General features: G+C 35.6%; 1 pseudogene; it reads right to left on the bottom strand.

Moving 5' to 3' along the window:
• Positions 1-6,255: 6,255 nt before the first annotated feature.
• On the bottom strand, positions 6,256-7,769 carry LOC127741492 (putative disease resistance RPP13-like protein 1; annotated as a pseudogene).
• Between the last annotated feature and the right edge of the window lie 6,245 nt (positions 7,770-14,014).

Here is a 14,014-nt window from a genome sequence, read left to right as displayed (position 1 = left end):
GTTAAGTGTCTTGTATCTTGTACCTGTTTTGGTATCCCTTTTTTAGTTGGGTCAGCACTAAGAGGAATAGTTAGGTATTAGCATAGCCAATGTCAAGTTAGGTTAGAACTTGAGTGTGAAAGGATTGGTTTAATCTTGTGAAATTGGTGTATGTAATACTGTTAACTATAGTGAAATTCTTCCATAATTGTGGAGGAGACTGGATGTAGGTTGCATAGCACAAGGCAACCGAACCAGGATACATGTTGGTGTTAGCTTTTCTCTTCTCTGCTGAGTTCTGTTTTCTGATATTCATGAGACAAAAATAAATTGTCTCATAAATTTCCGCTGCTGAGTTCAAACAGAATCAGAATTGTAATTTTGTTTAAAAAGGGTCATAACAGCAACTTAAAAGCAAGGCATAGATTCAACCCCCCTTCTCTAAGCCTACCACAACCTTCAATAGATACAGAATGTTAAGCACTTGCTCTAATGGTATCAGAGCTAAGGTCTCAAGAATCAAGCTTAACAGCTTGGAGCAAAGATCCAATGGCGAACAACTTGGGCACAACCACAGTTGCTTACACCCTCACTGAAGGCCAGTCAAACAACCGGCCACCTTTCTTCAACGGGAAGAACTATTCCTACTGGAAAGAAAGGATAAGGATCTTCATCCAATCCATTGACTACAACATATGGAAGATCGTTGTAAGCGGTCCAAAGATCCCAACAAAAATAAGTGCTGATGGAGTGGTGACTCTAAAAGAAGAAGCTGAATGGAATGAAGATGATAAGAAGAAGATAGAGCTGAATGCTAAAGCAATCAACCTTCTTCACTGTGCTATCAGCTTTGAAGAATACCGGAAGGTGTCTAGATGCAAGACAGCCAAAGAAATCTGGGAAAAACTCCAGGTTACACACGAAGGCATTAAACAAGTCAAAGAAACGAGGATTGATATGCTGCGAAAAGAGTACGAGATGTTTAGCATGAAGGATGGAGAAAGCATTGATGAAGCATTTGAGAGATTCTCAATCATAACCAACAACCTTGATGCTATGGGTACAAATTATGCAGAACAAACCTTGGTGAGAAAACTCCTTAGAAGCCTCATAAAAGAGTGGGAAAACACTACCACTGTCCTAACCGAGAGTAACAACATAAATCCCATAACCTATGATGAGCTGAGAGGAAAACTCCTTGCCTATGAAGCCATACACACATACACAGACTCAAAGAAAAAGGGAATAGCCCTCAAGTCACAAATAGAACCAAAAGAGAGTGAGTCTAGTGATGGTATTTCAGATGACGAGCTTTTGTTTTTTGCTAGGAGATTTAGAAGAATGATGAAGAGCAAGGGAAAATACAAGGGTTCAAGTTCAAAGGAGCACAAGATAGACTTGAGCAAGTTGACATGTCATCATTGCAAGGAGGCTGGACACTTCAAGTCAAACTGTCCAAAGCTCAAAAAGGAGGACAAAGGAAAGAAGGAAAGGAAGAGAGTACTCATGGCAGCTTGGGAGGATCTTGAGAATGACTCAAATGAAGAAAAAGAATAAGAAGGAGATAACAAAGACTGCTTCATGGCTGGAAACAACAATCTTGATGAGGTAAATTATTATGATTTGACCATTGAGGACTTGCATGCTATAATTGATGATCTTACATTAAACACCTCAAAACTGCTTGACAAATACAATGAATGCAGATCTGAAAGAGATGTGTTAAGAGCTGAAAATGAGTTTTTAAAAGAAAAAGTGAAGGAAACTGAATGTGCTTTGGACATCATTGAAGAAAACAGATTTCTAAAATCTGAATTTGAAAAATTAAAAGGAAAGCACATTGTGGATCCTTCACATGAGTTAATTGCTGAAAATGAAAGATTAAATGATATGATTAAAAGGCTGAATGGTGACTTAGCAAAATTTGCTCAAGGTTCTAGTAACTTGGACAAATTACTTGCAAGTCAAAGACCATTGTTTGAAAAATCTGGTTTAGGCTACATATCCAAGGAAGATGCAGTCTCTAATATTTCCTCTATAAAATTTGTGGCTTCTTCATCAAATACCAAAACCATACTAAACAAATATGGTATTGAAAATACTCCAACACTTGAAAAAAAATTTAATGAAGTATACACAAGTGAAACTGAGCCTTCACCAAAAACAGAACCGAGTTTAAACCGGCCAGGTTTGGGTTACATTTCAAAAAATGAGGATGCTTTCAAGAAACCAATATTTTACAACAAAACCTCATTTTCGAAAGGTAAAAATGTTCAAAAAAATTCTGGTGAAAATATTTTAAATTTCAACACTTTAATCATTTCAAGCAATATAACTCATCTCAATTTCAGCGACACATCAGAAAATCATTGTGTTAATTGCAAGAAATTTGGTCACTCATATGTACAATGTTTCATTGAAAAAAGAGTTGTTGGAAACAAAGTTTACAATATTGTTTGTGATTTCAATACACTTGGGCAACCAAGATGGATTAACTTCAAAGGATCCAAATTAATTTGGATACCTAAGGCTACTTGAAACTCATCATGTAGATTTGCCTAGCATCCAAGAACAAAAAGGACATGTGGTACATGGATAGTGGATGTTCAAGGCACATGACTAGAAGGTCAACCTACTTCATCAAACTAAATAAGTATGATGGAGGTTTTGTGACCTTTGGAGATGATGGTAAAGGTAAAATCATTGCTGTTGGAAAAGTAGGTAATGAGAAATCTACTTTCATTGATGATGTACTTTTAGTATGTGGTTTAAAGCACAATCTTTTGAGTATAAGTCAGCTGTGTGATTTATGATATTTAGTTGTTTTCAAAAGGCTTGAATGATGTGTTGTTAATAAAAAGACAAATGAAGTGATGTTTGTTGCCAAGCGTTTCAATAATATGTATGGACTTACTCTTAATGAACTAAAGGATCAAAATGTAGCTTGTCTTCACTCTAAAGAATCTGAAAAGTGGTTATGGCACAAGAAATTGGGCCATGCAAGTATGTTTCAAATAAACAAACTTGTAAAGAAAGAATTAGTAAGAGGTCTCCCTTTGATAAAGTTTGACAAAGACATCACTTGTGATGCTTGCCAAATGAGAAAACAAACATAAAGTTCTTTTAAACCAAAGGAAGACATCTCTACTAAAATACCACTTGAGTTGCTACACATTGATTTATTTGGTCCAACAAGAACTCAAAGCCTAGGTGGTAAACATTATGTTTAATAATTGTGGATGACTATACTAGGTTTGGTTGGGTTTTATTTCTTGCACACAAAAATGAAGCTTTTTCAACATTTGAACCTTTTTGCAAGAAACTTCAAAATGAAAAGGATTTAAAAATATCTTCTATAAGAAGCGATCATGGAACTGAATTTGAAAATAATTTATTTGAATCCTTTTGTGAGAAATTTGGAATATCTCACAACTTCTCTTGTCCAAGAACACCACAACAAAATGGTGTTGTGGAAAGAAGAAATAGAAGCATACAAGAGATGACAAGAGCTATGCTTTGTGAGAGTAATGTTCCAAAATTCCTTTGGGCTGAAGCGGTCAATACGGCTTGCAACATTTTGAATAGAACAATCATAAAAATTTTTTTGAAGAAAATCCCTTATGAACTTTGGAAAGGCTACCCACCAAACTTAGATTACTTGCACATCTTTGGATGCAAATGTTTTGTTTTAAATAACAAAGAAAATTTGGGTAAATTTGATCCAAAGGCTTATGAGTGTTTGTTTGTAGGATATTCCACAACTAGTAAAGCATATAGGGTTTATCATAAAGATGCTAGAATTATTGAGGAGTCCATACATGTTACATTTTGTGATACTAACTTGGTGCAAAGCATTTTGGAAGATTGTGATGCAGGAAATTAACCTCAAAAGGAGGATGAATCTGCTCAAAATCATGGAAAAGAAAATTCTGGACAAGCTGAACCAGAAACTGCAAATGTTGAAAATTCAAGAGACAATTCCATTTTGTCTCATGAATCTGAAGGAAATCCTACAGCCAGCACCGCCCAGAATCCCTTGGTGACTGAATCCGCCTCCAAGTCCACCAGACCTCGTGAGTGGAGATTTTTGAAGAATTATCCAGAGGAATTTGTCATTGGGGACGTCTCACAAGGGGTTAGAACTCGGTCATCCACTAGAAAGGCAAATGAAGAATCAAACATTGCCCTTCTTTCAGAAATTGAGCCTCAAAACGTCAAGGAAGCACTCAGTGACCCTTCTTGGGTTCACAAATAGAGCCTCAAAACGTCAAGGAAGCACTTGGTGACCCTTCTTGGGTTAAAGCAATGGAGGATGAGCTTCTTAAGTTTGAGAAGAACCATGTGTGGACTTTGGTTCCAAGGCCAAGTGGAAAGAAAGTGACCGGCACCAAGTGGATATTTCGGAACAAGTTGGGAGAAGATGGTAGCATTGCAAGAAACAAGGCAAGGCTAGTGGCTCAAGGATATGACCAAGAAGAAGGAATAGAATTTGATGAATCCTTCGCCCCTGTTGCCCAAATGGAAGCCATAAGACTTCTCTTAGCTTATGCTGCATTTTGTGATTTTAAATTATATCAAATGGATGTGAAATGTGCATTTTTGAATGGTGTGATAGATAGATAAGTGTATGTGGAGCAGCCTCCTGATTTTGAAAATAAAGAATATTCTAATCATGTTTTCAAATTGTCTAAAGCTCTCTATGGTTTAAGACAAGCTCCTAGAGCTTGGTATGAGAGACTTAGCTCTTTCATTTTGGAAAATGGTTTTCAAAGAGGCACCACTAACACAACTCTATTCATCAAGAATTCAAATAATTCTTTTATTCTAGTCCAAATATATGTTGATGACATTATTTTTGGATCAGCAAATGAATCCCTTTGTTCTGAATTTGGAAAACTCATGACAAGTGAATTTGACATGAGTATGATGGGTGAACTTAATTTCTTCCTTGGGCTGCAAATTAAACAAACTGAAAAAGGTATTTTCATTCATCAAGAAAAGTATGCCAAGGAATTAGTTAAGAAATTTGGTATGGAAAATGCGAGTAGAGAAGAAGAAGAAGAACAAGAAACAAAACGCGAGCAGAGGAGAACGGTGAAGCCTATAACGCGAGCAGATAAGAAGAAGAAGAACTGAGGAAGAAATAACATTTTTTTTAAAATGTGCGGGCGCGTGTTTTCACTCTCATTAATGCGCGTGACTCTATTTGAGATTGGGCCAACTTGGTTACATGATTACATTGACCCGTTATAATTCAGGGTACCCAGACATAAGGGCCAACACACAAACGAGATGCTTGAAATTGCGCCTTTCTTGAAGTCAATGTACATTCAGGAAGCATTTTACAAACAATCATTAGTTTATCATTGAATGTTTGCATGATCATATCTATGAAACAACTTGCATTTTCTTGCAATCTTGGACCCTACATTTATAACAGACAAATATATTTAGAAAATTAGATAGAGACAAAGAACAAGTAAGAGCAATGATAGATATTTAAAATGATGCATAACATGGGAAAAAAAGATAAAAAAGCATATGTAACCTTGATTATTTGCTTTCTTTGGAGCAGAAGCAAATTCTTCAATTGACCTACTGGGTGGTTCTAGAGATTCATTGGTATAGCAAGTTGCTGGATTCATAAACCTGAACAAAGCAAGGTAGGATTATACAGACAATAAAAAATATGCAGAGATAGTGCAAACAGGTTGCAGCCATTGCAAGATATGGACAAAGCAAACTTACTTCAGTTCACCCAATTTCTCACCTTGCCTCAAGCATGTATTAAAGTTGACTCTTCAATCTTCCCTATTATATAAATACAAACCAACATTTCATTCCATTTAGCACTCACAAACTATATAACGTTTCATTTCAATCTTCCCTATTATTGACATATATAAATCTATTGGGAATTTGGAATACTAACATTCAGTTTTTGCATAACTGCACGCCCCACCCAATTGATAATAGAATTCCCTAAGCGCAACCAATGCAAAAGGATGCTGAAAAACACAAAACCTTTCAATAAATAAAATCAAGGTTTAGATTCAATTTGGTCGTATTGGAGTAGCGAGAAAGGCCTAACCAATCTGGGAATCTTTCGCCCCGATAACCCTCAATTGATAACTTTTCCAAGTTTTGATGAGGTTGTAACTTGTCAAGTATATATCTCTCCGTTTGAACATCATCAATGTCACCATCTGGAACCATTCCAATTTTAAAGTGTTGATGTGCTTCTTGTTACCCATTTTTGCCTCCAAAGCTTCACCACTATTCTTGACCGTTCTCCAACTTGGAAATGCAAAATGAGCCATGAAGATTGTCCAGCGTTCCTAGTTCTCTTATCCCATTCTCTTCTTGCGCGCCGACGATATAGTAACTTAAGAAGTTTAGATGCTTTAACTTGCTCATTCTTTTCGGCATCTCTTTCAGACAAGAAGCACCTCGAATATCAAGGTGGCGCAGGTTCACAAGATCATGCATGCAGTTTGAAAGCATCTCTAGTTTTGTACAATTCCTCAACTTCAAGGTTTGGAGATTGTATAATTTACATATTGACTCAGAAATAGGTGTGTGAGAGAGATTCAAATAACGCAAATGAATCAATTCACCTATTGAATCAGGCAATGACTCTATAGTAAATGAATAAAATGACAAAACTCTCAATCGTTGTCGTAATAACCAAGGATTGCTTTCAATATCAATTGATTGAAAACAGGCAAACACAGAAGGATCTAAAAATGTTCTCATGTATACTGCTCTATTATAGGCTTCTTGAAATAAGTGGAAGCTACCCTTATATTCAATAACCAACAGATGACAAGTTTTGTTGTCTATCATGTGTAGATTTTCCCATTCATTGAGGTGGAAATAGAATTTCCGAGCAATAAATATTGCTAGATCATGTATGAGATCATGCATTACAAATAACGTTTTATTAGTACTAGAAGGTTGAAAAAATGACCTTGCAACTAATTCATCAAAATATGCACAACCAATATTTTCTAATCTGTTGTTTCTATTTGCTTGTAAAAGATCTTCTGTCATTCATAATAGAATTAAGTCATCTTTGTCAAATTCATAATCCTCAGGATATAACGAGCAATAAACAAAACACCTCTTTAAATGTGAAGGGAGGTAGTGATAACTAACTCTTAATGCAGGAACAATCTTACTATCATCTTCCGAGAGTTCCCAAATTTCACTTTCAAGTATATTTTTCCAGTCCCCTTCATAATACTTATTGCGCAATAAACCTCCAAGTGTTTTCACAGCCAAAGGTAACCTTACAGTTTTCAATAATTTTTCTACCAATTAGTTCTAGAGTTGTATATTGTTTAGAATTAGTAGAAATAGATGAATGCTTCAAAAACACCGACCAACAATCTTCCTCCAACAATAAACTTAGTTGATAATGTAGATTGTTAGTTGCGAATACAGAAGCAACCTTTTCACTACGGGTTGTAAGGAGAATCTTACTTCTATTACTCCCATATCGAAAAGGTTTTAGAAAATTCTCCCATGTTTCTTGTTGATCATGTCAGACATCATCTAAGACAACTAAAAATGTTTCTCCTGTCAACTTCATTTTCAAATCAGTCTGAAGTGAATCAAAGTTATCCATGTTACAGGGAGGAAAATCTATTGCCCCTGTTATTGTCCTTGTAACATTAATAGGGTCAGAATTTTCAGCAACACACCCATGCTCTAGTCTCAAATTTTGCCACGACTTTGATATCATTGTAAACCAGTTGAGCCAAAGTAGTTTTTCTTATTCCATCCATACCCACGATGGGGATCATAGTCAGAGGTGATTCGGGATCATTGTAAACCTAACTTTTATTTTTTTGATAATATATTTATAACCTAACTTGTCTTTCGAGAAAATGATTAAATTAATTGAGTTGGGCTTAAAATAATTTTAGAATGCTCACGACGCTAAAGTCTGAACTGAACTATAAAATCATGCAGACTGCATCATTGCGTGGTTCCATATTAGGACAAGCATAGATCTCTCTCATCTCTTCTACACCGTCCGATTCAAATATCCCTTCATCCGTCCCTCTATCTCAACTGGCACCAAAATCCATCTCCGTTCTCTCTCTATCTCTCGCTGCAAATTCCCAAACCCTCAAATGATTCGGAACATAGCTTAGAGTAAGATGAAAAATCAAAGAAAAGGGACTCTTCTACCTCAATTTGATTTCTTGATGTAACAGTTAAGGGAATCACTCTACCTCACATGTTCACACCTAAGTTTCTCAAAGAAACTCAAAGAATTGGCTACCAAGTTTTAGAGGATTTTTATACCTCTTAAGTTTAAAATCCTAACTCATAAGTTCACTAAAATAAAAATGGACCAAATCATAAATGGGCCTAAAACAAACAAAAACAAACTAAAATATAAACATAAAATAAATACTAAGGACGCGATGCCTATTTAATTCATTTTGACTAACGAGAGTCTTCAATGCATCATGTAAACAGTAAGACGTTTGACTTTCCATAATCGTTAATTATTGTCTTATCCAATTCTTGATGCATCTCCTGAACAAATAATTTAGCCATGTTTGCAAAATCTTTTTTTATTTTCTTAGTTGTTGCTCTTGTAATTGGACTAATTGGCATATGACAGTTTTCAGTTTGTCCCACAGAGCCGGTATCATTCCCTCCCTCTTGAAAAAGATTCGTCATTGAATCTGCATTCAAATCAAAAGAAGATAGGTCAGAGACATTAAAAGTAGCTAACATATTTATACTCACCTGGAAGGTCAATCTTGTAAGCATTGTTATTGATCCTTTCGAGCACCTGAAATGGACCATCACCCTTAGGGTCTAGCTTGGATTTTCTTTGAGTAGGAAACCTCTCCTTTCTCAAATGAACTCATACCCAGTCACAAGGTTCAAAGAAAAGTTGTCTTCGACCTTTATTCACCCATTGAGCTGTCAACTTATTTTTCTTTTCAAGCAACTCATGTGCTTTCAAGTGCATTGCTTTAACCTTTTCAGCTTTACCTTCTACATCTAAACTAACAAGATCACTCAAAGGCAAAGGCAATAAGTCCAAAATAGTTAAAGGATTAAAACCATACACAAGTTTAAAAGAAGAAAAACCCGTAGAAGAATGAATGGTTCTATTATAAGCAACTCAATAAAAGGTAAATAATCTTCCCAAGTTTTTAAATTCTTACCAATAACAGCACGTAATAAGATCCATAATGTTCTATTTACTACTTCAGTTTGAGGATGACAAATAGTAGAGTATAATAATTTTGTGCCTAAGTTACCCCATAAAACTTTTCAAAAATGGCTCAAAAATTTTACATCACAATCAGAAACAATAGTTTGGGAAACACCATGCAAGCGCACAACCTCTCTAAAGAATAGATTAGCAATGTTGGTTGCATCATCAGTTTTATGGCATGCAATGAAATGAGTCATTTTACTAAATCTGTCTACCACAACAAAAATGCTATCTCTGCCTTTTCTAGTTCGAGGCAAACCAAGAACAAAATCCATAGAAATATCAACCTAAAGATGTGTAGGAACAGGTAAAGGGGTATGCAAATCATATGGTAAAGATTTAGATTTAGCGTGTTTACATGCAATACACTTAGCACAAAATTTTTCAACATCTCTACGCATGTGTGGCTAGTAAAAATGTTCAGATAACACATCCAATGTCTTATGCACACCAAAATGACCCATCAAACTCTCATTATGTGATTCCAGAACAAGTAAGTCCCTCATAGAATAAGCAGACACACAAATTCTATTACCATGAAACAGAAAACCTTCATGTCTATAAAATTTGTTAAATGCACCATGTTCACAAGAGGCATAAATAGCAAAAAAGTCAAAATCAGTTGCATACAACTCCTTTAAAAACTCAAATCATAATAACTTAGAAGTAATTGTAGTAATCAAAGCATACCTCCGAGATAAAGCATCAGCAAAACATTCTCTTTACCTTGTTTAAAGGCAATCACATATGGAAATGTTTCAATGAATTCCACCCATTTAGCATGTCTTTTATCAAGCTTACCTTGTCTCTTTAAGTGCTTCAAAGATTCATAATTCGTGTGAATCACAGACTCCTTAAGTAAGAGGTAGTGTTGCCAAACCTCCAAAGTCCGAACCATAGCATATAATTCTGTCATAAGTTGAATATTTACGCTAAGCTAAATTCAACTTTTCACTGAAGAAAGCAATGGCTCATTTTTCTTGCATCAAAACAGCACCTATACCAATTCCAAAAGCATTACATTCGATCTCAAAGATTTTATCAAAATTAGGTAAAACAAAAATAGGGGCAGAACACAAAAAATCTTTTAGGATATGAAATGCATTTTCTTGTTTCTTTTCTCATTTAAATCCAACATCTTTTTTTATAACCTTTGTGAGAGGCGCAGTAATGGTAAAAATTATTTTCACAAATCTCATATAAAATCTAACTAATCCATGAAAACGTCTTACCTCATAAGTATTCTTAGGCGTTGACCATTCACGAATAGCCTTCACCTTTTCCTCATCAACCTCAATTCCACTTGCACTCACAACAAAACCAAAAAATACAACTCGATCAATACAAAATGTGCACTTATTAAGATTGACACATAATTTTTCTTTTCGAAGCACTTCCAAAATAGTTGAAACATGTGACAAAGTGGTCATCCAAACAAGTGCTATAAATGAGAATATCATCAAAGTAAACAACAACAAATTTACCCAAAAATTCTCGCAAAACATGGTTCATTAGACGCATAAAAGTACTAGGTGCATTAGTTAGCCTAAAAGGCATTAATAACCACTCATATAACCCATGTTTTGTTTTAAATACAATCTTCCATTCATCCCCTGGTTTCATTCTAATTTGATGATATCCAATTTTCAAATCAATTTTAGTGAATATACATGCACCATATAACTCATCAAGCATGTCATCTAACCTAGGAATATGATAACGATACTTTACCGTAATCTTATTGACTGCACGACAATCCACACACATCTGCCAAGTACCATCCTTCTTTGGAACCAACAAAACTGGTACAACACATGGGCTCATACTCTCCCTTATGTGACTTTTGGCTAATAAGTCCTCCACCTGCCTTTAAAGCTCTTTTGTCTCTTCAAGATTACTCCTATAGGCTGGTCTATTAGGAATGCTAGCACCAGGAATAAAATCAATTTGGTGCTCAATCTCTCGTAATGGAGGCAAACCACGTGGCACGTCAGTAGAAAAGATATCTGCAAATTTCTGCAACAAAGAGGCAAAACTATTTGACAAATTTGGGTTAAGTTCAGTGTTAGAGAATAAAGTATCCCTAAACCGAACCATAAACAAAGCTTTCTTGCCTATTAAAGCACTCTTTAAATCTCTCTCTTTTGCAAAGAAACACAATTTGCTCTCAACTTTCTCATTTTTCTCTATTTTTGCACTATTCTCATAACAAGTACTCTTTTCTTTCTTTTCACTCACCTTTGAGCCTTTTGCTATATTATTTTCTCTCATAGCCTCTTTTCTCTCATATTTTTCTGTGAACTCACATCCCATTTTTCTTTTGGTATCCTGTTGAAACTTCAACTGGTCAAGCTAAACCTCCTTAGGTGATAAAAGAGCAAGAGTGGTCTTACGACCATTAAAATCAAAGAAGAACCGATTCGTGTGACCATCATAAAATGCTCGACGGTCGAACTGCCAAGATCTCCCCAATAATAAATTACAAGCTTGCATTGGCACCACATCACACAAAGCCTCATCAACATACTTTCCAACAGAGAATGCAATTGTCACCTTCTTATCAACCTGGATCTCACCACTGTCATTCAACCACCGCAACGTATATGGTTTAGGATGTCGAACACATGTCAAACCCAATTTTTCCACCATAAGTGTACTAGCCACATTAGTCCAACTTTCGCCATCAATAATTAGACTACACACCTTTTCACCCACCAAGCATCTAGTGCGAAAAAATATTTTGGCGTTGCGTTATGCTATCTTCTTTCATCTACAAATTCAAAGCACGTCTAACAACAAGAGATTCACCACGGACTGCATACTCAACATCACCATCAGAACCCTCCAAAGGTGGCACACTATTGTGATCAGAATCGTCACCATGATCAGAATCAGACACAATATCATTCCCTCTAATAGTCATCAATCTCCTGTTTGGGCAATCACTAGCATAATTACCCATACCATGACACTTAAAGCATTTAATATCTCGGTAGAAGTAGCAGAAGAAGAGTTAGAATTACCTTTCTTTTTTTTAGCATCAAACAACTCTTTGGATTCAGCATCCTTAGGCTTTGTTGTGTCAGCACTACGAGACTCCCACTTTGGATTAGCATGAGACAATCTCCTTGGTGCTCTTCTTTGTTATTGCCTCTCCACCTTCATTGCCATACTGACTAAATCTTCCATCTCCACATAATAATGTAACTCCACCACATCAGCAATCGCTCTATTCAAACCACCTACAAATCGTGCCATAGTAACCTCAGTGTCCTCGTCTATGTTGGCAGTGATCATAAGCATCTCCATTTCCTTATGGTAGTCTTCAACGGATTTGGAATCTTGAGTCAGTCGATGTAATTTCTGATGCACTTCCCTGTAGTAGTCCGAAGGCACAAATCTCTTTTTCATGAGGCGCTTCATAAGATCCCAAGTCTCTATAGGGTGATCATCATTTCGCCGTCTTGTCTTCACTAGTTCATCCCACCAAAGTAAGATATAGTTAGAAAATGCAACTGCTGCCAAACGAACCTTCTTTACCTCAGAGTAATTATGACAAGTATAAATTCTTTCCACCTTACGTTCCCACTCCAAATAAACTTCAGGATCATTTCTCCCTTTGAATGGTGGTATTTACATCTTGACTTTTGTGTCGAGGTGTTATAACCCTATCAGAGTCATCATCAGAAGGTACATGATTCTGACGCCGATTACGAAAAGTTCCTGATTTAGTATTCTTGGACAATGTCTATGTCACCTCTTGCCTCCAAGCTTTCAATTCAGTCAAGCGATTAGTTAAGTGTTGAATGACCCTTTGCATCAATTCCATGTCAACTAAAGTATCTTCGAAATGAGCCCCATAACAATGAACCTGTAAAAAAAATGTTATAGAAAGGACCTCACAATCACTCTCTCACGTGTTTCATTTAATGATGGGCACTCGTGTTTATTTTCAAAATTGGATTTTATCCTCTGTTAAACTTACCACTCTTATCTTTTACCACTATTGAATCTTTTTTACTGTTGCACTTTAGAAATCAAATAAAATTCTTTTTCTTGTAGGTGTTTTGTATTTTTTGTTACGTAAATGCTAATGGGCAATTTGTTTTTTTTTTTTGTATTATAAAAATAAAAAATCTAAACTGTACGGAAACAAGAAGAAAAGGAAAAGAAGAGAAAAATAAAAGACACCAAAGTAGCGTTTGGTAGAGAGACAGAGACGGAAAAACTGAGATTAAGAGACAGAGATTGAAATAAATCTCAGTATTCTGTTTGATGCAAAGTGAGAGACAGAAATTGAAACAAGAATAAAATTTTAATTTAATTTATACCAAGGGTAAAATTGGAATTAATTAATTGAAATGAGAATATTTTAGGTATAAAATGTTATTAAAGTTTCGGTCTCCATCTCTCAAATTTTAGTCCCTTATATCCCTACTTTTTGGAGGTACTGAAAAACTGAAATTTTAGAAACAGAGACAGAAATTTTAATACCAGTCTCTAAACCAACAAACATGATACTGAGTCTCAGTCTCCCAGTCTCTGTCTCAGTATCTCAAAATAAACGCTACCCAAGAAACACAATAAAAAAACAAAAAAGAAGATAGAAACCAATAACAGAAAAAGGAACAGTAATTATAGCAAAGTAACAATAAGAAAAGACAAAAGACAAGGCACGAAAAAGACAGCAACGAGAAATAATGAATGACGCAGTGAATAGTAAGATGGCGACCGCTTAGGGGAACTTTTTTTTTTAAATAAGGTCAAAGAAGCACAAATATAGAT

Source organism: Arachis duranensis, chromosome 9 (assembly GCF_000817695.3).
Source record: "Arachis duranensis cultivar V14167 chromosome 9, aradu.V14167.gnm2.J7QH, whole genome shotgun sequence".
Lineage (NCBI taxonomy): Eukaryota > Viridiplantae > Streptophyta > Magnoliopsida > Fabales > Fabaceae > Arachis > Arachis duranensis.
Note: the sequence above shows the minus strand (reverse complement) of the source record. Positions and strands in the feature narration are given on the sequence as shown.